The following is a 7,645-nucleotide window of genomic DNA, read 5'->3' on the forward strand; positions in this document are numbered from 1 at the left end:
ACAGATTATACCTATCTAGCTTTAAATTTATAAACCTAACTACTTATCTACTAATGCACATATAGGTAGTGTACCTAATCAGTTTATAGTATAGTAAAGTAAAATGGGTATTGAACTCTGGGAACAGATTTAGCTAATAATTTAACTACTAAAAATCAATCTAAAAACAATTAACTAAAGTGTGGGTTTTTATCTGATTTTGCAATTTCAGATTAACTTAAAACTAAACAAACACTTAACTAAAAATGGATGTTATCAAGATATTAAAAATACTTTCGTTTAGATTTGAATCCATCTTTTTCCTATGGTTAGGTCTTATTTATGGATTAATAAAGTTGGTTACAAATTTATATGTAATTAACAATCTTGATCCGATCTACTAATATTTTTACCAATTCATGGACTACTATGTAATGATCAAGACAAATAATTAAACAGAGTTATGGCCAAATTATGTTCTCTAACACAGCTAAAGTTGTTTCTTTTATCACTTAATCTAATATGTCATTAATCCTAGCTCTAGCAATTTAATGTTCATAAACTACTAAGTAAACAAGTTCATGTAATTCAAATGGTCAATAAACTACACTTAACTTGAATCAAAGCGACAAATGTACAAACTTTAACATGCTAGGTAATGATAATCAAACAAATGCATATACCAAATTCATATAATCCATAAAATAAGAAACTAACTCATAGTTTTAGGTTTCATCTAACTAAACGAAAGTTTAATAAATTAGCTACTCGTGGTACAAGGTAAACACACTAAATCATAAGAATTCAACATGATTGAATTAATGCAAACCGAATGTGATGTGTGATCTTCTAATCTTCAATATTCAAAGGTTTTCTCTTCCAAAAGGTTGTTTTTCGCACTTTTCTAACCTCTAAACTCGATTATTACTCCAAAAAATCAGATTCCAGCCTCCTAAGTTAAATGTGCAAAGGAGTATTTATGATTTCCTTAAATTGTTCCTCACGTCGTGAGAATTAAGGTCTCACGTTATGAGCTAGTATAAATCTGTATCTGGTAAAGAAACTTGGCTTCTGCATAATGATCTTTTAGAACCTTCATCCTCACGCATGAGAATTATAAGTCTCACATCGTGATCTTCCTGTTTTCGTAATTCATCGGAAATTTCATTATAAACACGTCGTGTTGCTCATTTGACACGTCGTGGTGAATATTTTTGCTTGATTTTTTTCTTTTTAAGCTCCATTAAGCTCTTGTTTAAACTTCAGTCCTCCCAAGTTCAATTATTCGTCACTTCTGGTCCTTTTTCTTCAATAATGTCATTTTTAGCTACAAAATAGTATTTAAACTTTATAAGTACCAAATATTTTTGTTATCAACTAAAATGTAGCATAAATGTATTAAAATAATGCCTAAATATATGTATTGATATTGCAATATCAAAATACCCCACACTTAACCTTTGCTTTCCCTCAAGTAGAACTATTCTTTTAAGTTAAACTTTTGTCACTACATCACATTGGACAATCCGTTTGAAACTCAGCCATTATACCAAGACCGCAATGCACATATTTGTGTCTAAGGTTCTTAAATACTTCCCAATCCTAACTAATCAAAATCCTTATGAACATTCACCCCTTAGTTTATACGACACTCATTTTTGCAACCCTTGGAATCCATCCTCAGAAATCTTTCTTAACCTCAATGCATTTTTTGTTAAGCTATCCAAGCATACATATGATCTAAAAAGAATTGCAACTTTGATAACATAATGGAGCTCTTCAAATTCATCTCTCCTTTGATAATTGCTTTTCGATTTATTTGAATTCAACACCTTCTTGTTTGATTTTTGGTATCTTTGATTTTTTTATTTTTCAGAATTTTTGATCTTTTGATCTTCATACTTTGATAGCTCCAAAAAAATTTCAACTTTTGCAATTTTCTCTTTTTTTTATATATCTCACTTTTTTCGCTCAAATCCTACATGATTAAGCAAGGGAGCTTAACTTCAACCTTTATTGGTTAGAGGTATTAGTCTAAGTGCAATGACTACATAAGCTCTCCTGGATAGATTTCAGGTACACGCTGCAAAACTTTTTACATCGTATAAACTACCAGATTACCTTTCATATCTCATGACTTTTTACTAATAATGGGAAGCCACAAATAAACTATAACATATTTTGGCTCAATTAAACATTTGAGAACGCATTGAATCATCCCACGCAACACTAGCAACTTAAGTTTTTTTTTTAATTAATTATCACTAGATTTCAAGTTAAACCATTTATAAATTTTTAAATTTTCCTAATTTAACAAAAATTTTAATTTTTTTAACTTAAACTTAAATTCCTTTTTCGACCCCCTACCCCACACTTATTTCATACAATGCCCTCATTTTATGCATAAAACTATAAAAACAATAAAAATGGACAAAAATGAATAGATTCTCCTAGGGTAGCAATAGCGAAATCAATATTTTGATAGTTTGTGGAAAACTTGAAAATCTTGAATATGTAACTGGAATTGGACTTTTATTGGTACTCATGAATGTGCTGAAAAAAATGCGAATCCAAAACCTGCATCTTCAAAAAGTGTGGTGCATAAATTCTTTAAAGTAATGCATCTCAATGTGGGAAAGCATACGCCGCATTTTAATGTTGAAAGAAAAGAGTTTATATGCGATATATCGGTGCTTACAACATGATATTTGAGAGTTCATGTCGTGAGAAATGGTAAAAGTGGAGTCTAAATCACGATGTCATCTACCTCATGATGTGAGGAATGGTAGTTCACGTCGTGAAAACTGGGTCTGGTCAGAATGTATATATTCAACAGTTCTCTTTGCAATTGATCTCTTAATAGCTTAAGACTCGTTAAGACCCTTATTTTTCGTGAAATCTCCCCTCTCTCTCTCTCTACACACGAATGTCACACTACATTTATCAAAAAGCGTGGTCTTTGATTTTTATCCCTAACGCTCACGACTTTTCTTCTTTCCTCTCGATATGAAATAATTCTGCGAACAAACAAACCAACAGTTGAAGAAAGAAAATCCACATTTACCATTTGGTTACATGCCTTCAAAACAAACCAAATAAAAATAAAAACACTCAAATTAAACACACCAAAAATAAACTAAGAAAATAAAAATAAAATAAAAAGGATAAAGAAAATCATTCGTCATCTTCATCTCTTTCTGCTGCACTCGGCCCGGCCTCATTGTGATGTCCTGGTGCCCAAAGTTCCTCCCAGGTCGGTATGTAGGGATAGTGAAGTGGCATGGTGGTTGGGCGCTCGATGTGTAAGTGTGAAAACAAGACGTCCATGGCTTCGTTATGATAGTTCACTCCCCTACGAAGATTATCCAAATAAATATCGACTCGACTTTGAAACGGGTCGAAGGGGAGACCTCCCTCAAATTGTTGTTGAGGCTGACCATGATCTCCACTAGCCCTCACGTTCCTTCGTCCTCTTGGTCGTGGTTGTTCCTCGGGATGCTCCAATGGTACTTATTCATCTTCCGAGGGTATGCCATATCCCCCACCCAAATTGACCACAACACGCATAAGACCCAAAAATTGAGTCAATAGATCAGAATCCTTAAAGCGCATAAAATTTCAAACGGAATTTGGACTCAAGATCCCATACGAACATGTCGGTCGCGTAACTAAATGGCCTCCCGTTATTGGACTATCGGCCCTGGAATTTACCACCTTAGTACCTAAGAATCTTGTGAACATATAAGGGAAATCACAAAATATTTCTGACGTGATAATGCTCCAAAGGTAGAAAAGATTTTGGAATGAAACTTTGTCACTGTGGTGCTTGTGATTGATGGTGAATATGATCAAACAATGTAAGAATATATGAATGGGTGATCAAATATGCCCTTCGCGAGAATCCCGAGAACTATATTCATGGTTTGAAATAGTCCTCCAAAACTGCACATCAATCATCCCGACAGTGAAGTCCCGAACACAATCGAGTAAAAATAGAATGACATTCGGTGAACGTGTTTCGGTTCCATGTATAACCCCATTCGCCACAAAAACTCAAGTAAGATACACTCTCTATACATGCCTCCCAACTGAAATGCAAGATCCCGGTTGAATGTAGGATCACTTTTCCGTTCTTCAAAATTAACCGTAGAAAAGAACTCCATAGACAATTCTTGGAAAAGCAGCTCTTGTATTGAGAAAAGGTTGCGCCACCCGTTGCATCTTAAAGTAAACACATCTCCCTCATATTTCTTTTGCCAATATCTTTCCAGTTCTGTCACCATACCAACCTCATTATTCCAAGACCAATCAATAACAGGCGCTAGAGTGAATTCCCTATTGTATAGCCAACTCAATATGTTCGAGTAGTTGTTCAACATCGATTATGGAACATTTTGTGGGAATTGATAAAGCGGGTGTAGGCTAGAAACATCAACATTTTCTTGCTCTTGGGGAAATGCCCTTCTTGGTCCCATGATACCTGTAAAATTTAATAGCAAACCAACCCAACAAGACACCAAGATTAAGCAGTTAACCAAAAACAGAAAAATCGATTTCCCAGTTTTCACGTCGTGGGCATAGAAGCTCACGTCATGACTACAATGTGACGCCAAAACTGCAATCGGTCTTTATGAGGACAACTCAAACTGAAATCAATGTTGGGGTCTGCTTAGGCTGTGATTCTAAGTCTAATAATCATACATGCAACAATAAATTCACTAAAAAGAGAACCAATTTAGACATTTGCCTCTTAAGAACAAACCCTAACTTTAAATTCAAAAAATTAGTAAATTTCACAAGATTAAAGTATGGGAGTCTTACCGAAATTGAAGATGGAACACGAAATTGGGAAAACGTTGAAGAAAATCGGTGGAAAATCGAAGTGTGGGGACCGATGGCTTTTTCCGTTCGTGAGTGCGTTTAGTCAAATGTTTGTGAGTTGATTAAAAAGGCTGGTCACCCCCATGTTTTTAAAAGTCACGTCGTGATCAAAAGCTCTTACGTCGTAAGTTTCGATCTGATTAAAAATACGGGACAATTTTTCATACCACGTCGTGGTACTTATTACCACGTCGTGGTTTCGAGAAAATTTGGCCAAAAACTATGTTTTTCCTTTTAAAAATTCTTACCACTCTTGAATTTAATCCCACACTTGATTTTGGAAATGTAAGATGACTAAGATTACTATCCTAAAATGCAAAAACAAATAAAGCAAGAAGAAAATAAAATGCTAACCGATCTCGGGTTACCTTCCGAGAAACGCTTCTTTTTTTGGAGTCGTGAGCCGGACTCCTTCCTGCATTACGTTGTTGCGGTTGGGAGTGGGATATCCCACTGCTCTTTTTACTCCTTCCACTTTCTTTTGTAGGCTTGAACTTATCTTATGTATGCTTTCTTGGAATTTTCTTTCTTTTTTTGAACGTTGCATGCTTCAAGCTTTCTCTTAACTCCTTGAGTTTGTGCATCCTTCGAGTTGTTCCCTTGGTTTTCAGCTAGCCCTTTTTTGCCCATCTCCATAGTATCAACAGTTTCCTCCTTTCTTTCATGATCATCCTCTTCATCACTTGAACTTAGCTCTTTGCTCTCACAAACCTCTTCCTCTTGAATATTTGGTGTAGTAAAAGTGAAGAACTCAAAAATCATCGGTATCGAGGCTCTTGGTTTAGTGGGCTTGACTTGTTCTCTAGGTTTTTCTCTTGTTTGGAGCTATTCTTCTTTTAATTTCTCTAACTCTTCAAGCTCATTGTCTTCATCCATAAAGAACACTTTATTTTGAGCGTTAGCCTTCTCGAATTCTTCTTCAACTCTGAATGTCATCTCTTCTTTTCCCACTCGCAAGGTGAGCTTTGATTCACGAACATCTACCAAGGCTCGTGTGGTATTATGTAATGACCGTCCAAGGATAATAGGTACAACCTCATCCTCTTTCATGTCTATTACCACAAAGTCGATTGTAAAAACAAATTTTCCAATATTTACCAATATATCTTCAATTATGCCTTGAGGATGAGTCACCGAACGATTTGCCATATGAATTTTCATCCTTATGGTCTTCAATTCTGGAAGGTTGAGTTTCTGATAAAACGAATAAGGCATTAAGTTTATACTAGCTCCAGAATCGGCCAAGGCAAATGTCTTCATGTTATTTCCAAACTCACAAGGTAAAGTAAGGCATCCGGGATCTCCCATTTTCTTTGGTACTCCTTCCATAATTACCATTGAACATTGTTCACTAAAAAACCACCTTGGAAGTCTTCTCTAATTGTTGGCGAGTGTTTAAGAGGTCTTGAAGAAATTTTTTGTATTCAAGAATTTTGGCTAAGGCTTCAATAAATGGGGTATTAATTGGAATACCCTTGACTTGTTGCATAAACTTCTTATCTTCTTGTTCCAATGGATGTACTCTAGCTTGAGAAGGAAATGGTAACGCATGTTGATATGGCTTGATAAAAGAAGAAAATTTCCGATTAGTCTGATCCCACGACGTGAGTGGTTGTTCCTCAAGTCATGAGAACTGGGCACCAAAACCAATTTTTCTTTAATCTTCTTTCTTTTTGGTCGTGGATCGGGCTGCTTTGTGTCTTCATTTAACGCCTCTAAAAACTCAGAGATGGTGTCTTCTTCAGTAGATATGGACATTATATGAGGTTGCGTCTTTTGATCGGGAATTTTAGGTGGTAATCATTCGTTAACTAGTGTAATTAATTGCCCGAGTTGAGTCTCAATGTTTTTGATGGACGCTTGTTGGTTTCTAATGGTAACATCAATTGCATTGTGTCGTTTTTTAGAAGCCTCGATGAACCTATTAATCATAAACTCAAAGTCCATCTTCTTCTCGGGTGGTGGTTGTTCTTTTTGGTAGAAGCCCCGTCCAGTTTGCCAATATTTTTCTTCTTTTTGCTTATTGTATTCTTCATACGGCAACCATTCTTTCCTTGGCTTTCTCTAATCTTCATCAAATCGGTCTCCACTAGAATAACAAATTTGAACCCTTCTATTCCCAATTTCGTCTAAATGGAAATCCTTGGTAAAGTGTAGACCATTGCATTTTTCGCAAGCCACACGTATTGCGTGTATAAATTGATCCATTTTCAACATTGCCAAAACTGTCGCCATGTCTTCCGAAGCACCATTTCCAATTCCCTTTGATCCGTCTTGTCGAGGGTTGTAGTATTCTCTTGAATGCTTTGAAAACTCTTCTATTAGCTCTTTAATGGTAGCGAGATTATTCTTTGTAAGAGGTCCTTGAGAATCGAGGAGTTGCCTTGTCATCACGTTTACCCCATCATAAAATATATATACTTCTTGTTGCTCATTAATATCATTTTGGGGACAATTTCTTAGTAATCCCTTATATCTTTCCCATGCTTCATATAAAGATTCCCTCGCTTGTTGCTCAAAATTGGCTATGGCCTTCTTAAGTTTAGAAACCTTCGATGGTGGGAAATTTTTTTGGAGGAATTCTTCACGTATTTGTGCCCATGTTGTAATTGCACTCGGTGTGAGTTCCTTCAACCAATCTTTAGCCGCTCCTTTGAAAGTGATTGGAAGCATTCTTAACAACGCCGTTTCTCTTGGTACATTAGGAATATTAAAATAATCGGCGATGTCATTGACATTATCGAGGTGTTTGTATGAATCTTCATGATATTTTCCATAGAATATG

The 7,645-nt window shown here is 35.6% G+C and overlaps 1 non-coding gene across 1 annotated transcript; it reads left to right on the forward strand.

The window, feature by feature from the left end:
• The first annotated feature begins 7,297 nt into the window (after positions 1-7,297).
• Positions 7,298-7,404, forward strand: LOC145135367 (small nucleolar RNA R71). The gene has a single exon (XR_013719828.1). It is a non-coding gene; the product is annotated as a small nucleolar RNA R71 (small nucleolar RNA).
• Positions 7,405-7,645: the final 241 nt, after the last annotated feature.

This window comes from Lactuca virosa, chromosome 8 (assembly GCF_052849685.1).
Source record: "Lactuca virosa cultivar CGN04683 chromosome 8, Lactuca_virosa_CGN04683_v6, whole genome shotgun sequence".
Classification (NCBI taxonomy): domain Eukaryota; kingdom Viridiplantae; phylum Streptophyta; class Magnoliopsida; order Asterales; family Asteraceae; genus Lactuca; species Lactuca virosa.